Raw genomic sequence first — 23773 nt, 5'->3', positions numbered from 1 at the left:
TGCAAAATGTGAACTTTGTGGTTAAAATGCTTCAAACTGCATTTCTTTTCTCCAAGCCCTCCAGTGAGAATTCAATAAAAAATGCTGCTCCAACGAATTTTCACAATGTCTTGCAGCCAGCTGCAGATGGTAGTCGGTGCAGCATGGTTTTACTAAATCAAACATATTTTGCAACTCCTGCAGGGTGAAAGGTTCTTGCATCTGACTTGAGGGTGCTGTATGTATTTTGCCAGAGGTCAGGAATCCTCCTTTAGTATCTCAATGAACCGTTTATTTTTGACTCTCAACTGCTGATTAACACTGGCAGGGTTTTTGATGAATAAATTGCAGCAGCCACAGTGAAGAACTGAAATATATGACTTCTTAACAGGGGCCTGGAGTTTCTGGAAAGTGGACATTTTTAAATAGTGAGTGAGTGCATAATGTTAACGTTTTGAAGAGGTTGTCACTGAGAGATGAAACCGAAATGCAGCAAGAGATTAGAAAGGTAGAAGGCCTTTGTTATGAGAGGGTTTGAGAGCATGAGTAAGAATTTATTGCTCTAACAATAGAACCTTTGTAATGGTATATGTGGAGCAATCTGTAGAGCTTTGGTTTTCCTTTCTAAAGAAGGATATATTGGCCTTAGGGGGAATGCAGCAAAGATACACAAAGTTGACTTCAGGGATGGTGGGTTTGCCGAGCGAGCGGAAATTTTATTTATTGAGATACAGTGTGGAATGGGCCCTTCTGGCCCTTCAAGCCCTGCCACCCAGCAGTCCCCCGATTTAACAACAGCCTACTCACAAGACAATTTACAATGACCAATTAACCTACAGTCTGGTACGTCTTTGGACTGTGGGAGGAAACTAGAGCACTGAGAGGAAAGCCCCAGTCACGGGGAGAACGTACAAACTCCTTACAGGCAGCGTCGGGAATTGAACCCGGGTCGTTGTGAGAGCCACTACGCCGCCCTGCCACCCCAATCAGGTAAATACGACTGTATTCTCCATAATTTAGAGAACGAATGAGAGTTCATTGAAATGTACAGAATACTTACAGGGCATAACTGATTGGATAGATCAGGATAAACTTCCCAGAATGAAAGAGTTTGGGACCAGGAATAAAAAAGGGGACATGCGTGAAACACTAGGTAAAGGCTTTCAGCGTTTTCTGTTTGCATTTCAGATTTACAGCATCTACAGATTTTGATTTTCAAACTAAAGCTAATAGTCATGATTTCAGAATAAAGCCTAAACCATTCTGGATCAAGGGGAGGATAAATTCCATCACTAACGAAGATGGAACAAGGAATCTCTGGAGTTTTCTACCCGGGAAGGCTGTGGAGGTTTTGTCATTAACTGTGATCAAAAGAGAGATAAACAGATTTTAGGATATTAAAGGAATTGGGAGATTCAGAGGCAGTGCTTGAAGATAGCATGAAAGTGTCAGTCAGATGAGCCATGATCTAATTAAAAGTTGAGTGGGCTTGAAGGACCAAATGAACTCATCCTGCTGTTACTCTGTGTGTTCTGAAAGATACCGAGTTCCCTGTTGTTCTCCACAAAGCGCTGCATTGCTTTGTGACAGGAGTGGTTGTCGAGGACCTGATGCTAGGAATTTTCAGAAAAGGGTGATGTCATCGACTCCAATCAGCGTGAAAACTTTTAAAAGGACAGCCAGCCAGGAAGGAAGAAGATGCAGTTTGAAATAGAAATTGAAACGGAGCATGCTTGAATAATAATAGTGAAAAATCATATACCAAGTTATTTAGAATTTTCTTATTTTCAAAATTCAAAGTACATTTATTATTAAAGTATATGAAGTACTGAACAAAAGTCTGAGACACCCTAGATTTTTTTTATATGGTTTCAGATGGTATGGCCTCCACAGAGCCCTGAGCTCAACATCATTGAGGCTGTCTGGGATTACCTGGAGAGACAGAAGCAAGTCACAGACAGTCTGCAGAAGAATTGTGGGTTAGTTCTCCAAGATACTTGGAACAACATACCAGCTGATTTTCTTATTAAAAACTGCATGACAGTGTAAAGTCAAAGTACATTTATCATCGAACTATGAAACCAGAATACAGCTCTGAGATTTGTCCTCCCACAGTCAGCCACGAAACAAAGAAACATCATGGAACCCGTTCAAAGAAAACATCGAACACCCACGTGTGGGGGGGGGAAGAAAGAACAAATCATGCAAATAGCAAAAAGAGAAGGAATAACACGCAGAATATTAAAGATCAAACTGTCGAGTCCACAACGGTCTAAGAGTGTTCAGTTCAGTTTAGCGCTGTCTTGTTAGTTGACTGCAGGCTGAAGCACTCTGATTAAATTGTGCAAAAATAGTAAAAAGAGAAACCAGAAACACATGTAGCATGAACCGCAGAGTCCTTCAAAATGAGTCCAGAACCAGAAGCTGTGCTGATCAAACCTTGCAGTGTGAGGAAGACTCCTGCACCTTTCTCTGGCAGCAGCAAAAGAGAGGGCGAGGGAGACTGGTCAAACACAGGCAGACGGCGCAGAACACCCACTAGCCTTCAGCTCTTGTCCTCGTTGACTTTAATCTTGCTGTGATGCTTCAATCGGTAAGGAGTAAGCATGGATTCATGCTCCACCTTCAGCCGCTCACTCTTCTCAAGCTCGCTGAATTTCCCTGGAGACAGCAAAGGCACCAGGTTGTTCAGTCGGCCCAGAAACACATCTCTCAATGTAAATTTCACGCTCCAATCACATGCCATTTAGTAGTAGAAGCATATTTAAAAGAAGTAGTTGTTTTGTGAACTGTCTGTAGGACATCTCCATTGGTAGCTGATGCCATCTTGTCAAAACAGTGAAATCAATATTTTAAAATCAGTGAAATTTTGCAACAATATTAAACCCTGTGTATAAAGATCAGTCAAATGCAGTTATGAATGAGTGTGCTTTCATAAATTTGGTTACTCATTTGACAAGTCAATCGATGTTTAGTGGTTTTATGGAAAGGATGAATTGTAGGTAGTCCCCGAGTTACGAACGTCCGACTGACGGACAATTCGTACTTATGAACAGAGGAAGGAGAATGCCGTCCGCTATTTTAAGTCGTTGCAGTTGACACTGTGTTGAGTGTTTAACTTTGTATTTGGCTTAAAATTTTCTTAGTAAGATTCATCCTGACCCCGCCACCCCTCCCCCCCCATTCCAGTGGGCTGGTGGTGCAATGAGATCAGTGCCGGGTTCAAGAACAGAGGTTTCCGAGTTCGATCCAGTGACAGACTGCTCCCGTGCCGGGTTGATGTCGAGCTCGCAACTCAACCTCGTAAAAAAAAAACACTGCCACCTCCAGTTTAAATTCCCACACGGAATATTGTGGAGAATCAAATACCCAAACCCAGCACAACCCCCACTTGTCCCATTTAGCCTGGCTCAGTGCGGTGGTCCTTAGGACCCAGCGGACCTCGGGACCCGTCGCCCGCAGTGTTTCTGTTCCATTGACAGGAAGTGATCACGATTGAACGTAAAGTAGAAACAATAAAGCGTTTGGAAAGAGGTGAAACGCCATCGGTCATTGGAAAAGAGTTTGGCTACAGTTGGTCAGTGATCGGAACAATTTTAAAGGATACTGTACAAAGTGAGAATAATAGAGCGTGTGAAAGGTCCTGCCCCGATGAAAGCTACAATTATTACTAAGCAACGCAGTGGTTTAATTATTGGAATACATACGTTTCTTAAGTGTTTTATATGCATAGAAAGGTAAAATATATACTATATACTAAGACAAACTGACGCTAAATAATACCGGATGTTCTTGTTCCGACTTGCGTACAAATCCAACTTAAAGACGGACTCAGGAACGGAACTCATACGTAACCCGGGGACTGCCTGTACTTGTGTGTTGCTTTTAGGAGCGCCAGACACAGTGCGAGACCCAGGGTATCACAGCTTGCTGATTTGGTTGTTTCCCTGTGTGTCTGTGCAGACATCAGAGATTTTAGTGTTGAGCTGACAATTTTACTATTATTAAAACCCAGATGATGGACACAAGTGGGGTAGCGATTCACAGCAATATTTGTTTCTCAATCTATTATAGGAAACTTGTTATGAGAAAAAAGGAAAGGGTCATTAATTGCAGGCCACAAATGAATTTACTCCTTTGCAGTTGATAGAGTGCCCATATATTTCAGGCAGGATAATATGGGAAAGATGAAATGAAATTGTGGGAGGAGACAGAAGCAGACCTAACAGTTCATTCAAATATATTAATTATAATTGATGCTGTCATCTAATTGAATATTTATATAATTACCATATTCTAACTGGAGCCTTAATGTTGGGCAGGAGAAATAAATTGAAAGCTGGGGAAATGTTTTAACAGAATTCAGAAATCCAATAGGCGTTCCAACTAAAAATCATTCTACATGGCAGTTTTCTGCAGTACTTCTACCTCACTCTACCTCAATTGCCACTGCAGTTAATAAATAGGTGTAATGAGTTAGATTTAATTTAAATTTTCAAGTGAAGTGCTACAAAGACATTCCCTGTCTTCTCATGTCTGTCCTTGTTCTTCATGGGAATTGGAATGAGAAAGAATCCATATTTTGCTGTGTTTACATTTTGGATAGGAAGCATGGGTGCACTGGAGAAAGTTAGCAGTGTTTTAGATTTTTTTTGAAATACTGCTCAACATCGTTACTGGATGAAGTCTAAGAAACTTTAAAACTCAAATGAAGCCTTCTCTGAGAAATCAGTTCTTTAGTGGAATGTGGCAATTTTAATGTACTAGTGTTTCTGTTTAGAAACGTTGATGTCATTTGGAGAAAATAATGTGGAATTAAATAGGGTTCAGAACTAATGAACATAGCAGATGCAGAGTTCAGGTTGTGGTAAATAGTGTAATAATGAGGATTATGTTTGAGACTCTCATCCATGGGCAATTAAATCAGTGGTCAGCATTTGATGTAATTGGCAAGTTTGCCTAATATGGGTGTGGAAGCAATGTCTATTGACTATATTAAGTTGATTTGACAAAATAAATTACATAAGGGAATCTTCATGCTGTTGCTCCTGAGGGGATTATGAGTGCATCAAAGAATTTTTGAGCTTTTCGTTTAGGCTTGGTTGGGTGTGTGTGTGAGAATGAGAATTGTGCACGTTGCCAAGAAAATGACTACTCGGCTGTGTGGTTACTGGCTCTTCAAACAAGTCTAGACACACATTTGCCTTTCTTGAATTGAATCTGCAGTAGCAAAATTGTCAGTTAACACCTTAATGTTTCTTTTTCTACGTGAAGCCATTACAACCGGTAGCTTGTAATATTCCAGGTTTTAAATGTTGGCCTATGTATTTTTAACCTGGAAATCTGAGGTAGGTTCTTTTAAAATCAGAAATGTTTTTTCCTGTTACGGATAGACATGTAATTCTTAATGCATTTTGTGGCATTTCTCATATTGACTGCTTCTGTCTCAGTTATAGCTCAAGAGAATTTCACTGAACAACAATATCAATGAAGTTTCTTTTCTGAGCCCTGTCTAGTAGCACTATAAGTCTATGAATGATTAAGTGCAAAATTGTGGTGAAAGTATATGTTTTCTTTTTAGTTATTGTTTGGTGTGCATATTTACTGTTTCATTTTTATTCCCTACATGATATTCGCACAGCTGTACCTACGTTTGTTTGGAAATGCTTGTGCTCGGTTTTTGTTGAGCTGAACTGCTCTGTTTTAGCACAGCTTACTGTAGTGAGCAGTAAGCTGTTGCCAAACTGCCTTTCGGAACATTGGAGAGATAGAAGTAATCGATTTGAAACTGCCAAGATGTTGCAGTTGTGAAATTTTGTTTTAAATGCCAGTTTGGAGGTTAATCGGTTTTTTCAGCTTCCGATGCAACCGAGTGAGCCATCCAGGTAAATGTATTTGTGGTTCTTCTGTGTTCTCATAAGTAATCATACTGCTTTATGTACTCAAATTGTACATCTGCTTTTCTCTGCTGTGGGAGATGTAGTTTTAATATCAACTACAGAAACTGTTCTTGGATTCTGTCGCTGTGGTTTGAGGGGTGCTTTGTTTGTAAGGTACCTTGTAAGAGTGACTTTTTTTTGAACGGGGAGGCTGATGTAATAGTGTGCTGGCAGCAGCTGCATGTGGGACAATGGCGGGTTACACAGCTGCTTTTTCCTCTCAGGGTCACCAAGCAGCATTGCTTTCATCAGCTCATAGCCACTTCAGCTGAGTTAACATTAAGGTGAGAATGGCAACAGAATAGTAAAGCTGAAACAAAAAAAAAACAAAATGAGAGCACCAGATGCTGAAATTCCCAGCAGGACAGGCAGCATCCATGTTGCAAATGCACAGTCTTGAACTGAATAATGTTTGTGAGTGATCTGGCCAGAGCTATTAAATCACAAGGCAGCACGAAACAGGTTATTGGAGAGTCAAAGCTATTAACAGTCTTCTCCCATTCACACGGTTCATTATCCATCTGTAATCTGAACTGAACTGAATCAGAATCACTGATGTGAAGTTTGTTGTTTTGTGCCAGCACTACAGTGCAAAAACATAAAATCACGATGAATTACAAACAAAACGGGCAAAAGAAAAGCAACAGTGAGGTCTTGTTCATCGACCACTTAGAAATCTAATGGTGGAGATTCCTTAGTGCTATAGTTAGTCATTATAAAATCTAGATCTATAGAAGTATGATCTTTTATATTTATCTGGCTTCATCTGGTGTTATTCTCCACAGAACATTTTGTTGAAGGTACTTGCTGCATGTTATGGCAAGACCAGTGGTCTATGAGCAATACCCATAGATTTAAGATTTTGGGGACTCTGCACCCCTGTAGTTGCCATCAAACATAATCTGTGCTTTCCCCTTTGCCCCCCATTTCTGGATGAAATGCCTAATACCAGGGGAGGTAAAGTAGCTTCTCACTAAACCTGCTGTTGCTATTCCTTCACTCCTTTCTTGTAAGACTGCAATGCAATTCAATTTCCATCCAATAAGAAGCAACTTTCTGTGCGTTTTATGGCCTCCCCCAATTCATGGAGCACAAACTAATAATCCTTATCAAGGTGTATTTCAACTCTTGGCTCTGACAAAAAGGGAGTTGCATTTTTTTTAACTCTCCCTGTCCCATGGAGTTGAGTTTCTTGTCACTTGCTCCCACTGCCTGTGAAAGAAAATTCAACCTATATTGCATTTCCCTTCTTGCCCCTCTTAACCTGCCCTGAACCTGATTCACTACCTCACTCCCATTCCTATCCATCTTCACTCCATTCTCCTTCCACCATGACTTCTTCACTTACCAAAATGATGCATCACTTCAGCATCCTCTGTTACGTTACTGTCACTTCCTCTTCTTCTGTCTAGATGTTAAACGAGCTTCCACAGTTCTGGATTTGGTTGCTGGGTATCTGCTGTATCGTGTGAGGTTTGCTGGTGTACTGAAAAAGAAACTAGAAAAGTACAAAGGAAGGAAATGGAACTAAATTTAAGAGAGCTTTTATTAAGTAATGTTCTTCTTAATTAACTCCAAATAACAATATTGTAACTGTACAGTTTTATAAAATCATCATTGTTTAATGTTAAAACCACTTATTACAGGATGTGTTAGCTGAGCAAGCAATATCTCACTGGTGCTGAAGATTTGATGAGCATGAACTAATTAAGTCTTATGAGGGACTTAAAAGAGATGAGAAATTCTGATTAGGTACTTTTCAAACTACTTCCTGTATTTTGTGCTTTGGAGTTTTATTTTGTAAACTTCCAGTGCTGTTTTTGTATTTCTAATTTTTTTTTCTGAAACCTCTCACTTGCTATAAATAGTGCTGATATTTGGTTGACTGCCAAGTGTAAGCAGGGCGTTTAAAGTGCCACTCTGACGAAGAGGGTGATGTACGTACAGTATCATTCACCAGGATGGCTGGGGTGCTCAACAGACATTGACTGTAAATTGATGTTAATGGCAAAGTTGCCAGCAGTGTACAACAGAACAAACAGCGTGGGATTTTGAAAAATCTTCGGTCTTCAACTAATATTCATGAGCAATGGAAGCTAGAATTGAAGGTGTTAAGATATACTCAATATCCATTGAATTTCAGGCAAACTTCCCTTCCCTCCCTTCCTCCTCCCCCACCATGGAGGAACAATCAGTGACCCTAAGCCAGTGGTATTTCAAATTTCTCTCCTTTAGTATCAACCTTTTGTTACTTTGGTCTCCTTCATGAAGAATACTAAAGCATCCAGTAGTTTTCATGTAATTTATGTATAATTTACCACTCACTCATCATCAACAACTCTACAGTTAGCACCGATTCAACATTCAGCTTCCTGGGCATCATTATTTCACAGGATTTTGAGTGGGGTAGAACCAGATCTCCTTTAACAAAAAGGCTGGCAGTTGGTAAAATCAGAATCAGATTTAATATCATTGGCATATATCACGAAATTTGTTAACAGCAGTACAATGCAATACATAATAAAGAGAGATAAAGGGAAACTGAATTACAGTAAGTATATATTGTATATTAGTCAAATTAAATAAGGAATGCAAAAAATAGGACAAATTTTTAAAAAGTAGTGAGGTGGTGTTCATGGGATCAGTGACCATTCAGAAATCGGATGGCAGAGGGGAAGAAGCTGTTCCTGATTTGTTAAGTGGGTGACTTCAGTCTTGATATTGACAGTATCGATTGTCAGTGAGGTGGAGATGTTACTTCCAATCTGCACCGATTTGTGGTCTTGTGGTTAGGAAGTTGAGGATCCACTTCTGAGGGAGGTGCAAAGGCCCAGATTCTGGACCTTTTTCATCAGTATTGTGGGAATGGCGGTGTCAAATTCTGAGCAATAAACAGCATCTTGAAATGGGTATTTGCATTTTCTAGGTGATCCAAGGCCGTTGGAGAGCCAGTGAGATCATATGCACTGTAGACCTATTGTGGTGATAGGCAACTTGCAGTGGGTCCAGGTCCTTGCTGAGGCGGGAGTTGATTCTAGTCATGACCAATCTCTCATCACCATAGATGTGAGTGCTACTGGATGATAATCATTAAGGCAGCTCAACTTGCTCTTCTTGGGCTCTGGTACAATTCTGCACTGCCATTATAGAGAGCATTCTCACATCAGCCATTACTGTCTGGTTTAGTGCAGCATCCTCCCACAACATACAGATACTACAGAGAACTGTCAAGACGGCAGAATCAGAACCAGGTTTATTATCACTGGCATGTGACGTAAAATTTGTTAACTTAACAGCAGCAGTTGAATACAATACAAAATCTAGCAGAGAGAGAAAAAATAATAATAAATAAAATAAAACAATAATAAATAAGTAAATCAATTACGTATATTGAATAGATTTTTTTTAATGTGCAAAAACAGAAATACTCTATACTAAAAAAAGTGATGTAGTGTCCAAAGCTTCAATGTCCATTTAGGAATCGGTTGGCAGAGGGGAAGAAGCTGTTCCTGAATCGCTGAGTGTGTGCCTTCAGGCTTCTGTACCTCCTACCTGAAGGTAACAGTGAGAAAAGGGCATGCCCTAGGTGATATCCAATCAGCCAAACATGTGGCAGCAATTCATTGCACAAAAACTCGCAGACATTGTCAAGAGATTCAGTTGTTGTTCAGATCAAACATCAGAATGGGGAGAAAATATGACCTTAGTGAGTTTGACTGTGGAATGATTTGCTAGTTTGAAACTGATGTCCTGGGATTTTCACGCACAACAGTTTACAGAGAAAGATGTGAAAAACAAAAAGTATCCAGTGAGCAGCAGTTTATTTGTTTATTTAATGATACAGCATGGAACAGGCCCTTCCAGCCCAAGAAGCCACACTGACCAGCAACCCACCTATTTCACCTTAGCCTAATCACAGGACAATTTACTATGACCAATTTACCTACTAACCATTGCATATGGACTGTGAGAGGAAACTGGAGCACCCAGCAGAACTCCACACACTACATCTGCAGCATGCTACCACCCACACTACAGTTTGCCTACCGACACAACCGATCAACAGATGACGCAATAGCCACAGCTCTACACACCATTCTTACGCACCTGCAGAAGGAGGATGCTTATGTGAGAATGCTGTCCTTAAACTACTGTTCAGTATTCAACACCATAATTCCCTCCAGGCTTGACAAGAAGCTCAGAGACCTTGGCCTTCACCCTGCTTTGTGTAGCTGGATCCTGGACTTCCTGACAGATCCCTCACATTTGCCCCTCTGATCCTCAACACAGGTGCCCCTCAGGGCTGTCAACTAAGCCCCCTCCTTTACTCTCTGTATATCCATGACTGTTGCCACCCACAACTCCAATCTGCCATTTTAAATTTGCTGATGACACTACACTGATGGATCTAATCGCAAACATAATGAGGCAGCCTACAGAGAAGAAGTCATCACCCTGATACAGTGGTGTCAAGAAAACAACCTCTCCCTCGATGTTGCAAAAACAAAGGAGCTGGTTGTGGTCTACAGGAGAAATGGAGACAGGCTAGCCCCTATTGACATCATGAATCTCGGGTTCGGGGGGGGGGGGGGGTGAATGGCTTTATGTTCCTCGGCATAAGCATCACCAAAAATCTCACCATGTGTGGTGAAAACGGCACAACAGCACCTCTTGCACCTCAGGTGGTTGAAGAAGTTTGGTATGGGCCCTCACATCCAAAGAATTTTCTATAGGGGCACAATTGAGAGCATCCTTTATGGCTGCATCACTGCCTGGTATGGGAACTGTCCCTCCCTTAATCGCAGGACTGCAGAGAGTGGTGCAGAGAGTAGCTCAGTGCATCTGTAGATGTGAACTTCCCATTATTCAGGACATTTACAAAGACAGGTATGTGTTTTAAAAAAAAAAAAGGCCCAAAGTATCATTGGGCTCCCGAGTCACCCCAACCACAAACTGTTCCAGCTGCTACCATCTGGGAAACAGTGCTACAGCATAAAACCAGGACCGACAAGCTCCAGGATAGCTTCTTCCACCAGGCCAGAGACTGATTAATTCATGCTGTTGCAACTGTGTATTTCAATGTTATATTGACTGTCCTGCTGTACATAATATATATTATAAATTGCTATAGATTGCACATTGCACATTTGAATGGAGATGTAAGGTAAAGATTTTTACTCCTCATGTAGTTGAAGGATGCAGTCAATTCAATTCAATGAACAAACTCCTTACATACGATTCCTGAATTGAACTGTGTGAACTCCAGAACCTCTTGAGCTGTAGTAGTATTGTGCTAATTATACTTTACTGTGGCACCTAAAAAGTTCTGTGGGTGAAGACCTGGCACAGTAGCACAGTGATTAGCACAACGCTTTATAGTACAGGTGAACCGGGTTCAATTCCTGCTGCTGCCTGTAAGGAGTTTGCACGTTCCCCCTGTGACTGCATGGGTTTCCTCTGTGTACGTTCCAAAGATGTACTGGTTGGCCATTGTCCTGTGATTAGGCTGGATGGAGTGACTCGTAGGGCCAGGAAGAACTGTTCCGCACTGTATCTCAACAAATAAATAAATAAAAGCCAGACTGGTTCAAGCTTCTAGGAAGGAAACAGTAGCCCAAGTAACCACATGTTACAACAGCAGAACAACAGCACACTCCTGTACCTAATAAGATGGCTGGTGAGTGTGTGTCCAGGACAAAGAAGCAGGCAGGAAACATTATTGCGGACACTTCCCTCCCAGCAGACCAACTTTTCCAAAACCTCCCTTCTGGAAAGGGCTGTAGGGTTATTGAAACAAATACTTTATGCTATATTAACAGTTTCTTACTCCCAGAAAGTTAATCTGATCAACCATTCTAGTTAGCTCCTCCCTCCAATCTAATTACCTCAGTAACTACACCGTTAACATTTTAAACCACTTTTTATAATGCTGTTTACTTTGTAAATATATGGTTGTATTTATGCACATTTTATTCCAGGTCTGTACGTCAAACAATATTTTTATGTAATTGTAATTCTTCGTTATTTAGAATTGTTGAATATCAGGCGAACACACCACAGCAAATTACTAATACATGTAACTGTATATGGCATCTGAAATTGATCCCTGATGTAATGCATAAAAATGGCAAAAAGTGCATTTGTTGTTCATCAAATTGTTAATACCACCTATAATTGCTGGTTAGTATGGTCCTGAATTATTTTAACATTGCAGACTTGGCTGGGGTGGGGGTGGGGGGCGTGGGGGGGAGATCACTTTTGGAATCACGTGAATCAGATCTGAATTCGGCTTTGTGACTTGCAGTGAAGGAAAAATTGTCATTCATGTTGCTGGCAGCTGTTATAGACTTGGTAGTCTTTTGAGCCAAAACTTTCCCTGATCTATGCTTGCAGGATATTAGAAGATGAAAAATACCAAAGCTCTTTTATCAGTTCATTGAAGACTCCACACATAATCCTGCTGGAGTGGAATTTGTTAATGGGCACTTCTGTGTTTTGGGCAGTATCAGGTTGGCTAGCAACCATAATCAATACCTGATATTTACTTACCTTGAATTACCAGAGTAAAATATCAGTCACTGCATATGAAGGGAAGATGGTCTCCTGGCTCATGCTGTGCAGACCATCTTCTCTTCATCTGTACTGTTTAAAATGATTTGTTGTTTTGGAGAACCCAAACCAGTGAAATGAAGATTGGAAATGAAAATTGGCTTGATGGTGGTGGGGTAGGGTGGTGGAGGTGGTGGAGAGAAAAGAGATGTGGAAGGTGCAACTAACAAAAAACAGTGATAATTCTTTTAAAATGACCCATTTTAAAATCACTAATGAACTCTTGAAGGAATGAGTCTCAACACAAGAGATGTCTAAGAACAAAAAAACAAATCAGTCTAATATCATCTGTGGTGTCATAGGGCTGGTTGACATTTCAGGTAGTGACCCTACATCTGGACTGAGAGAGAGGAGTGAAGATGGTCAGTATATTGAAGTGAGAGGGAGGTTTGAGACTAGGAAAGGCAAGTAATAAAGGGAACTAGATGAAGGGGGAAAGTTGGTGGGCAGATGGTGCTGGATGATGAAGGATAGAGATGGGGGCTGGTTGGTGATGGACGCAGATTTTTAAAAAAGGACAATGGGTAGATAGAAGCAGGTGGAGGAGGGGATATAGAACGTGAACTAAGGGAGAAGAGAACCTGGGTAGGCTTGTGGGAGTGGAGGGTGCTATCTGAAACTGGAAAATTAAGCATTCACACTAATCATGCTATAGACTACCCAAGAGGCATATGAGGCCTTATAGATGAGGTTTGGTAGTGCAGAAGGCTGAGGACAGATAGGATGTGTGAGAGTGGGATGAAAAGTTGATGCAAGCAACCAGAAACTCAAGATGGTTCTTGTAGACAGAGTGCAGGTGTTGTGCAAAACTGTCATCTTACCTTTGTTGGGTCTTGCCAATGTAGATACAGGAAGCCACGCTGTGAGCACTAGATGCAATAGACCATGTCGAAGGAGTGGCATGGGAATCTCTCCCTCACTTAGAAGGGCTCTTTAGGTCTGTGAATGGTGGTGAGTGAGGAGGCGTGGAAATGACTGTCACACCTCCTGTGATTACAGGGAATGATGCCAGGATATGGGGAAGGGCAGGTAGGTGGGGAGAGATCCAGCAATCATGGCGTGTAGCCCTTGCAGAAAGAGGAGGAGATGTGACTGGTGATGGGAATCTTTGTGCTGACAAAAGTGGCGAAGGATGATAAACTGGGAATGCAGTTTCCAGGTGAGGTAAAAGATAAAGCCTGAGGGGCTCCTCTATTCTGTCTGTGGAGCAGGAGGACGTGGGAAATAGAGAACACGAGTGTTACATTTCATGGGCTGGAGAGGTATTCAGCCATATCGTCTTGTTAAAAATTTCTTAAATGCTCCAGCCCAAAATTCACATGGCATTTTCAGGGTGGTCATGTTGGACTGGAACACCAAATAATGCCATTACATGGCATTGCTGAAGCTATCAAAGTCTGTTTCAGCAAAATCTTTTGGGGTACAGGCCATCTTTGACATGATCTCTGACTGGAAATAACTTCATGATTACTGCTGCAATCATTGGCAGTAATATGGTTATAACATTATAAATCAGATCACTGACTTTCATTTTAGCATTGCTCTATTTAAGTCCCCAAACTGCAGGGTCTAATTATAAAGGAGTTCAAAACACATGAAGAGGAAATGAAGTTTGACATCAGATGCCTGACTAAATTTATTAATATATATTGTTCCCATTTTTGTGTTGTAAATCTATGTCTTTATGTCAGACAGCTGATGAAAGTTTCCTTCACTTTCTTCTTCTCAACCCCTTAGCTTTCTATTTTTCTGTATTTAATATTAGAAATAATGAAGTAGGTATTTGAGGGGGGAGAAAAAACGGGCTTCTGTGTTTCAAGAACATGCTATTGTTGTGCACGTTTAGTTGACCTCATCAATCAAACAAATGAAAGGCAGAAAAACTTGAAAGCATTCATGGCACTGTTTGCTTTGAAGAATGTGGTCATTAGTTTCATTATTTTGACATACGGTGAAAGCTGAGGCTGCCTTGTTTTGGCTTTTGGTACATTGTGAGGTTCATTAGCTGGTGGCTCTAAATGTTGCTGTCAAGTCACTGCAAGCCCAGCATGGAGTGGCAAGAATCACAACCTTCACTTTTTTCCCCCTGGAGGCACCCTTGTTTTCATCTCTTGCTGTGTGCTACAGGCCTAACAGCAGGCTGTGTAATTTGAACTTATTTATGCATTTATAACAGTGGTAGATTGTTTTTAGTGATGTTACAGTAGATGTGCACATATTGGAAATGTACTCAAAAACAAATTTTCATGAAGTGCTCACAACTTTAGTAGTTTTGGTGTGAAATGCACCAGTCTTCAAGTTCTTCCAGGTTATTAGGAATCATTGTAAAAATCCTTGCATGTATATTTAAAGACTGCAGTAATAAAGAAACTATGGCGAGAATACTTTTGACATTCCTCACTTTGAAAAATATACTTATATTGCAAGTAAGGGGGTGTTTTTCAATTTTGTTTAAATCTTATTCAGAGATGCATAAGGTGTATGCATTCATCAAGCTGCATTAAAGCTAGCAATAAGGAGAGCAGTGAAAATTTAAAATGGGCCTTTTCTTCCCTATTGAGAATAGTTTTAGGGATTTGTCAGGGAAGGTGACTTGCTGAAGTTTTCAGTAAAGATAATAAAAAGCAACACACAAAGAAGCTGAAGGAACTCTGTGGGTCAGGCAGCATTGAGGGAAATGGTCAACTGACATTTAGGCTGAGACCCTTCTGAAAGTTGGCATAAATATGAAAGGCATATTAATTTGTGTATTTCAAATAGCGTCTGCTTGTTGTACAAAACATTAATAATTGGGATTGGGAGAGTGTGAATTAGAAATATCTCGGTCCTGCTGTGATTAGTACAGACACTCTGGCATGAGCACAGCTATTCTATGAATTATGTTTTGAGGAAGAGTAGGAACTGGGACCCAAAACAGTGGATTAACTGTACTTTGTTTATCTATGAACTTGGAGGGGTTTTCAATTATTGAATTGCTTTTATTTTTCTCATGTTAATTGTAGTTTCATTGAGTGTATGAGCAGCGTCAACCTGCTGGAAATTCTATGTGGAGTTGCATTTTTCTAACCTCTTGTAGCTCCATTGAGTCCAGTAGGGGGAACGCAAACTTGCTTTTATTTATCAGCATTCACACTGGGAAATATATCCACTGAACCTGCACAGGGTAGGGCTGTTACATTTTTTAAATTTTGTAGTTTTAGTTTTGGTGCGTTTAATAGAAGTTAGTTGTTTTCTGGCGTTTTTGTGTTTCCAGTTTAACTTAATTATTTTTGTCATCATGCTTGCTTTTTAATGGCCAGGACATCACAGAACAGCTTGGAACTGACTTGTCTGCAGAAGTTTGTGCTCAGTCCCCTGTTCCAGGTAGTAGCAAGTTCCACAGGTAGAGAGCTCAAAGTCCATTTATTATCAAAGTATATATACTATGCACAAGCTTGAGATGAGTCTCCTTGCAAGCAGCCACAAAACAAAGAAACCCAATAGAACTCGTTAAAACAGAATACCATAAAACACCAATGTGCAGGGGAAAAAGCAAACCATGCAAGCAATGAAAGTAAGCAAATAACAATCAGAATGATAGTTCATGAAAGTGACATGAAGCCAGTTATAGTCAGTCCAGGGTCTTGCTAGCAGCATCAGTTCGGTGCAGAGACGAGTAAACCTCTTGAGCAATGAGCCGAAGATTGGCCCATCCCTCACCTCTGCTCCCGATACACTGATGTTTTCAGTCCTGCTCAGCAATTAAGTTGGCCAAACACTGGCTCATTCCTCACTCTTGGAACCGGACCCCACCACTTCAATATGCTCTTGAGCCCTGGCCCCTCTGCTTTGATTTGGTCTGTACCCAACCTTTCCAATCTGGCTTGGCACTTATATTGTTCAAACATTGGCGTGTTCCTTAATCTTGGGCCCCGCTGTCTGGACTCTGCCTCACCTTAGCTCTGGTGCTTCAAATCACCTCCAGGTCTGCTCCAGCCATGACCAATATTTGCTTGTTCCCTGCTCTTGCACCCAGGTCCCGCCACCTCTCAGTTCTCATCTCTCTCAGCTCAAGATCCAAGCTATGTACTCAAGTCTGTAAGACTTCCTAATTTACATGGATATCTTTTAAGTTTGTAAGTACCTTTAAATTCGAGGAAAGTTATGCCCAATTTCTGTAATCTTAACTTAATCCCAGATGTCCTGCTGCCAGAGTATTATTGCAGTGATTTCAAAGCTAATTCTGTTGTTCTAAGGTGCAGAGCACAAAAATAAAATCATTGAAATCTAGATGTGACTAAACCAATGTGCCCCAGAGTTGTCACCAAACATCCTCCTCTTTATATTCCTCCTCTGGGGATATCAAGCACAGCATTCCTTCTAAGCATGTTTATTGTACCTTGCTTTTGACTTTTTGGTGGTATCTGCATGCAGTTCCTTAAATCTTATTGTGTCATCACTATATCCAATTCACCATTTACATTTTACAGTTTTAAGCCTCTTGTTGCATGTACTCAAGAAATTCATTATTTTCTGTAATTTTGCTTTACTTTGCTCTTTCTCCTGTGAAAGTGTTTCTGCCCTTGTGCTGGTGTACCGACAGCTGCTGCTTGAAACAATGTGAACGTTGAACATGATCTAAACAATGAAGTTCAGAATGTATGTACCTAACGGTAATATAAAATGCTGTTCCTTGAACTTCTGTTGAACTTCACTGGGAACTTTCAGAGGCCAAGGTCAAAAAGTGAGGGAGAAGAAAAATTAAAAAGGCAGCTGCTGGGACCATGCTTGAAGTCTGAATGGAGCAACTGTTCTTTGTTTTTACCGTAATTAAGTTTCATTCCTACACTGAGGAGGCCAAGGGCAGACGAGTTTAGAGTGGAAGTGTGATGAAGAAATAACTGGAAACCAGGAGCATACTGTTTGTGCAGGGGTCAAATGGATGGAAAGTGCTGTTAATCAGTTTAAACACTACATTATCTGAAGTGCCAATGAACTGAAGCATCTAAATTTGTGGGTGTGTGTAAGCGAAGTTAATATTGGTGTCAGACTTGATGGTCATTTATGCTACTGGGAAACTAACTGTTGCAAGGCTCAAGTTCCAAGTTGGGTTTAAATTTGTTTCCCTTGGGTGATGAGGATTGTGTGGTTGGGGTGGAGGAGGGGATGGGATGGGAAGGATTATGGTAGCATGTAGGAAATCCGAAGTAGTGCAGATCATTATGGAACAGCTTTTTAATCCAGTCAGCACGTACATCAAGAACAAATATATTATACTTAGTTAATGCTGAAGAAGTATTTCATTGTAATAACTTGGAATAAAATATTCAGGATACGAAAATTTGAACATAGAACATGACATTCGTTCGGCCCAAGATGTTGTACTGGCCTTTCAGCCTACTCCAAGATCAATCTTGCCCTTTCCTCCCACATAGCCCTCCATTTTTGGACTTGGAAAGCAGAGTAGCCTTTAGGCGTAGCAGCAAAAAAATGTGTGATGCAATGTTGGCTGTTACAGCTGGACTGTACGTGATTCCAGACTGGTTGGTGGTGTCTGCCCCAAGCATGAATCACAGATTGTCATGGCTCAACTGGTGAGACCTTTATGGGTAACGCCTTTGCTCATGGGAAAAGTAGTTAAAACTTCTCATAAAAAAGAAGGATGCTTCAGCATGATTTGGTGCAACTCCCTATTATGCTGTTAGGTCTCACTGTATCAATCCCCTTGTCCCTAACCTGCGTTTAGATGATGAGAGGCAAAAATAAGGTAGAATGTAAAAGTCCTTTTGTCAGGGTAGGGTAGTTCAGAATGAAAGGGCATAGGTTTAAGTGAGTGGGAAAATATTTAAAAGGAAACTGAGAGACAACGGTTTGCGTGCAGCAGCTGGTGAATAAACGGAATGAGCTGCCAGTGCAAGTGGTTGAGACAGAAACAATAAAATTATTTAAAAACCACCTGGATAGATACATTGAGAGGTGGGGCTTAGAGAGATATGGGCCAAACGTTGGAAATTGGGACTAGATTGGTGGGCACCATGGTCAGCATGTACTGGTGGGCCGAAGGGTTGCTGTGTGCTGTATTACTTAATGACTCTGAAGATTCAGTAAGATGACCCACAACTTCATTGCAAAAGCTGTTTAAAATTTTCATGCATAATTATTAATATTTTGGATTCTGTATGTCATCAGCTTTTATTGCCCGTGTTGAATTATCATGGAGAAAATGGAATGTGCCACCACCATGAGTTGCTGTAGGTATTAATAAGGTTTTACTATCAAGTTCCAGCAGCTCTGAGGGAAAGGAGACTTGCATACTGGCACTTTACTGGTATGACTTCCACTCGTGCTGCCAAACCTATAATAATAATTCAGCCCATTATTTCAGCTACATTAGTGTGGTAGAATAAATAGTAATGGCCCATTTAATTTGTAATATTTAATTTCTGTTGAGCAGTCCAGAGCATCATCTTTACAGTTCGCCAACTGATTGCTTGTAGCATTAGCCTAAAAATGTGTTTTTATTTAAATGTTTTATTGTGAATGGCTGTGAAGCATGTAGATTAATAAAAGAGGAAACCTTCACTCTCTTCTATAGCTTACCAAATATGCTGAAGTATCAACCAAAACCATACTGATTTCTTTCAATTGGTGTTAAGACCAGGATCACCTATTCCATTGACCTGCTCTTGACGTGTTGCTCCTTCCATGGCTCCTTGTCTATGTTTAGATCCATATGATCCTTGCCCTATTTTTGATTATCTTCTCTCATAAACATTGCAGCTTTTACCTCAGTGAAACAGTGATCACACTTGCATGAATACTACTATTGCCTAAAAAGCATACTAGAACATTCTGAAGTTGTCAAAGACATTTTACAAAAACAGGTTTATTTTATCTAGTTGAAATCAGTTCCTTTTTAAAATTGCCCTTCACTTTCACGTATTTGCTGCACAAATCACTCTCTCACCTAGATGGGGTCAGTTGTGCTGTGAGGATTACATTCCTTGACTTCTCTAGTGCCTTTAACACCATCCAGCCCAAGATCTTAAGGCACAAACTAACGGAGATGGGAGTAGACTCTCACATGGTGGATTGGATAGTGGACTACTTGACAGATAGACCTCAATATGTGCGGTTGGGAGACTGTAGGTCTGACACAGTGGTCAGCAGCACAGGAGCGCCACAGGGAACCGTACTCTCTCCGGTCCTGTTCACCCTGTACACATCAGACTTCCAATATAACTCAGAGTCCTGCCATGTGCAGAAGTTCGCTGATGACACGGCCATAGTGGGGTGTGTCAGGAATGGACAGGAGGAGGAGTATAGGAAACTGATACAGGACTTTGTGATATGGTGCAACTCAAACTACCTGCGTCTCAATATCACCAAGACCAAGGAGATGGTGGTGGACTTTAGGAGATCTAGGCCTCATATGTAGCCAGTGATCATTAATGGAGAATGTGTGGAGCAGGTTAAGACCTACAAGTATCTGGGAGTACAGTTAGACGAGAAGCTAGACTGGACTGCCAACACAGATGCCTTGTGCAGGAAGGCACAGAGTCGACTGTACTTCCTTAGAAGGTTGGCGTCATTCAATGTCTGTAGTGAGATGCTGAAGATGTTCTATAGGTCAGTTGTGGAGAGCGCCCTCTTCTTTGTGGTGGCGTGTTGGGGAGGAAGCATTAAGAAGAGGGACGCCTCACGTCTTAATAAACTGGTAAGGAAGGCGGGCTCTGTCGTGGGCAAAGTACTGGAGAGTTTAACATCGGTAGCTGAGCGAAGGGCGCTGAGTAGGCTACGGTCAATTATGGAAAACTCTGAACATCCTCTACATAGCACCATCCAGAGACAGAGAAGCAGTTTCAGCGACAGGTTACTATCGATGCAATGCTCCTCAGACAGGATGAAGAGGTCAATACTCCCCAATGCCATTAGGCTTTACAATTCTACCGCCAGGACTTATGAACTTTTTAAAAGCTATTATTAATGCTTTTTGAGATAGTGATTTAGATGCATATCATATTTTTTTACTGAGTTAAGTATTGTATGTAATTAGTTTTGTTACAACAAGTGCATGGGACATTGGAAAAAAAGTTTGAATTTCCCCATGGGGATGAATAAAGTATCTATCTATCTATCTATCTATCAATTATTCCCGTCACTGCCTGTAAGGAGTTTGTACATTCTCCCTGTGACTGTGTGGCTTTCCTCCGGGTGTACCAGTTTCCTCCCACAGTCGAAAGATGTACCAGTTGGTAGGTTAATAGATCATTGTACATTGTCTCGTGATTAGGCCAAGGTTAAATCAGGAGTTGCTGGGCTCGAAGAGCCAGTGGGGCCTACTCTGCATTGCATCTCAATAAATTAAAAGATCATTAAATGATTAGAGAAAAAGTAGGCAGAATACATTAAGAGATAGAGGATCAATTTTATCGCCATAATTGACTGCTTCTCAGTTTCATGGGTTTATAGGTAACTGATGAGGACATTGTGGGAACAACAGACAATTCCAGGATGGGGCCAGAAGTAGATGAGGACAAGGGCAGGTGTTACCTAGTGAAATAGGTCCAGTTTCTATCTTACACTTGGGGTTTATGTAATTTACAGAAGTAACCTAGCAGTACGACTGTTGGATATGGGAGGCCAGGGCACCTGTAGAAAGCCAATGTAATAATGGGGAGAAAAGTCACAACCCACATGGATAGCACCTTAGGCCAGGATGAATCTGGATCCTGGAAATTTGAGATGACAGTACAAACTGCTGTGTCACAAAACTGTACTTCTGGTTCCAATATCATTTTGGTTTGTTGATAGCAAAGGCAAATCTGTGTGTATACAGATGCAGGCTTGAAAACTGTGATCATAGTGTGATCTGGTAATGAAATTGCGTTTGTACATGTGTGCACCATGGTTTTTAAATTCCATATGATTCATAACATGAGAGATTGCACAGACTCTGAGCAGCAAAAACAGAAAATGCTGGAAGTACTCAAGTAGGTTGAACAGTAATAATAGGTTTTTCATCTCTTTATGTACAATATTTTTATGGCTTCTTATTTGAACAGAGCATCTTGGAAATGGAAGCTTGTGATACACAAATAACAATTCGTTTGAAGGACTGAATAGAATGCACGGTTTGAAACCTTCATCAATTTGGAAATATTCAAAGGAGCAGAATTTATTGTAATTTCAGATTTTCCATGTAAGAGTTACGACACTATTGTAATAACCATGTCAAAGTTCAAAAGAGATTTATTATCAAATTTTTATAGCCATATACAATCCTGAGATTCAGTTTCTTGCAGACTCAATAAATCCAATAATCATAATAGAATCAATGAATGACTACACCAACAGGGTGGACAACCAGTGTGCAAAAGACAATAAACTGCAAAAATAAAAAGAAAGCAAAATAATAAATAGGCAATAAATATAGAGAGCATGAGATGAATAGTCCTTCAGAGAGAGTTTATAGGTTGTGGGAACAGTTCAGTGATGGGGGCAAGTGAAGTTAACCCCTTTGATTGGATGGTTGAGGAGTAATAACTGTTCCTGAACCTGATGGTGTGGGTGCTGAGGCTCCTGTACCTTCTTGCTGATGGCAGCAGTGAGAAGAGAGCGTGGCCTCGGTGGTGGCGCTCCCTGATGATGGATGCTACCTTGTGAGAATGCTTCATGTAGATGTGCTTAATGGTGGGGAGAGCATTACCCGTGATGTACTGTGCCACACCCACTACTTTTTCTTGGATTTTCTATTCAAGGGTATGGGTGTTTCTATACCAGGCTGTGATGCAGCCAGTCAATATACTGTTCGGCACACATCTATAGAAGTTGGTCAAAATTTTAGTTGTCATGCCGAATCTTTGCAAACTGCTAAGGAAGTAGAGGCACCACCTGCTTTATTCATAATTGCACATGCATATCTTCCTTCTGTTTCCATCCCTTTCCCCCAAGTAACATTTAATGATACTTTTACCCCATGGAAGGAGGTCATTTGTCAACCTTCAGAACAACATCATCAATTCCTGTTCCCTTTACTTCAAGCCTGTTCTCTCACACAAGCCCCCGGTCAAGAGTCTTCCATTTCCTTAAGCTAGACAGATAGATAACTCCAGTCTCAGCGTAGCTGTCGATGAAGGCTTTTTATTATTCACCAACGTGTTACAGTACGCAAGGAACTGGCATGAAAAGACAGTACTTCTCAGCGTTTTCCTGAAATGTAGATTCAAGTATTAATTGAAATTCCTTTGGCTTCTAACAAGTGCTTCTAACTACTAAAAGAAATGTATAAGGATATAAAATGGCTGACCAGATGACGAAAGCTAATTGCATAACAATATGATAATGAGCAATCAACAACAGCTGTGAACCCATGAGTAAGCAGTGAGATCTCGCAGTTAGAAATAAAATAATTCAATTCAGGAGAGACATAACAAGCCCATTAGAAAAGATACTGATGGAAGTGTAAATGAAATAGAGCAAACGAGAGAATCTGCAGATGCTGGAAATCCGAGCAACACACATACACACAAAGTACTGGAGGAACTCAGCAGGCTAGGCAGTATCTATGGAAAAAAGTACAGTTGACGCTTTGGGCCAAAACCCTTCAGCAGGACTGGAAAAAAAAGAGTAGAGTTAAAAGGTGGGGGGGAGGGGAGAGAGAAACACTAGGTGAAATCGGGAGGGGGAGGGATGAAGTCAATAGCTGGGAAGCTGATTGGTGAAAGAGAAGGGGGAGTCTTATAGGTGGGGATAGAAGGCCAGGGAAGAAGGAAAAAGGGGCGGAGGAGCACCAGAGGGAGGCGATGGGTAGGCAAGGAGAAAAGGTGAGAGATGGAAAAGGGAAGGGGATTGGTGAAGGCAAGGGCGGCACGGGGAGGGGGTGATGTTGGGGGTTGCCACTACCGGAAGTTCAAGAAATTGACTGTACTTTTTCTCCATAGATGCTGCCTAACCTGCTGAGTTCCTCCAGCATTTTGTGTGTGTTGCTTGAAATAGAGCTTGCTGGCAACCAAAATAAGAGTGCCAGGGAGTGAATTAGGTTGTAAATAAATGGTTAAAGATCAATGTGAGAGTGCTTGCTATTGAAATGAGTTGTTTCTGTGATAAAAATACAGCATCCACAATGGAATTGGGAACTGGAGGTAATAATACACTCAAGGATCTAGGTGCCCCCATTGTAATAGAGCTGTAGACAAAGTCAGGACTAGGAATTTAACACATGCTCTGTTTATTAAAGAGAGAGGAACTGTTGTGGGTGGAGTTGC

At 40.9% G+C, this 23773-nt stretch overlaps 1 protein-coding gene across 7 annotated transcripts in view; it reads left to right on the top strand.

Annotated features, from left to right (window-relative positions):
- LOC140733573 (putative Polycomb group protein ASXL2) overlaps window positions 1–23773 on the top strand; it is a 195953-nt gene that overhangs the window by 67317 nt on the left and 104863 nt on the right. The window contains exon 1 of one of the 7 annotated variants that reach the window (XM_073057104.1): window positions 1857–1958. The exons of the other annotated variants lie outside the window; for them this stretch is intronic. The gene's annotated coding sequence lies outside the window, so the exon portion shown is untranslated. Of the gene's footprint in view, window positions 1–1856; window positions 1959–23773 lie in introns of those variants that run through there. 7 annotated transcript variants of the gene reach the window in all.

This window comes from Hemitrygon akajei, chromosome 9, assembly GCF_048418815.1.
Source record: "Hemitrygon akajei chromosome 9, sHemAka1.3, whole genome shotgun sequence".
Taxonomy (NCBI): domain Eukaryota; kingdom Metazoa; phylum Chordata; class Chondrichthyes; order Myliobatiformes; family Dasyatidae; genus Hemitrygon; species Hemitrygon akajei.
The sequence above is the reverse complement of the archived record's forward strand: the minus strand, read 5'-3'. Positions and strand labels throughout refer to the sequence as shown.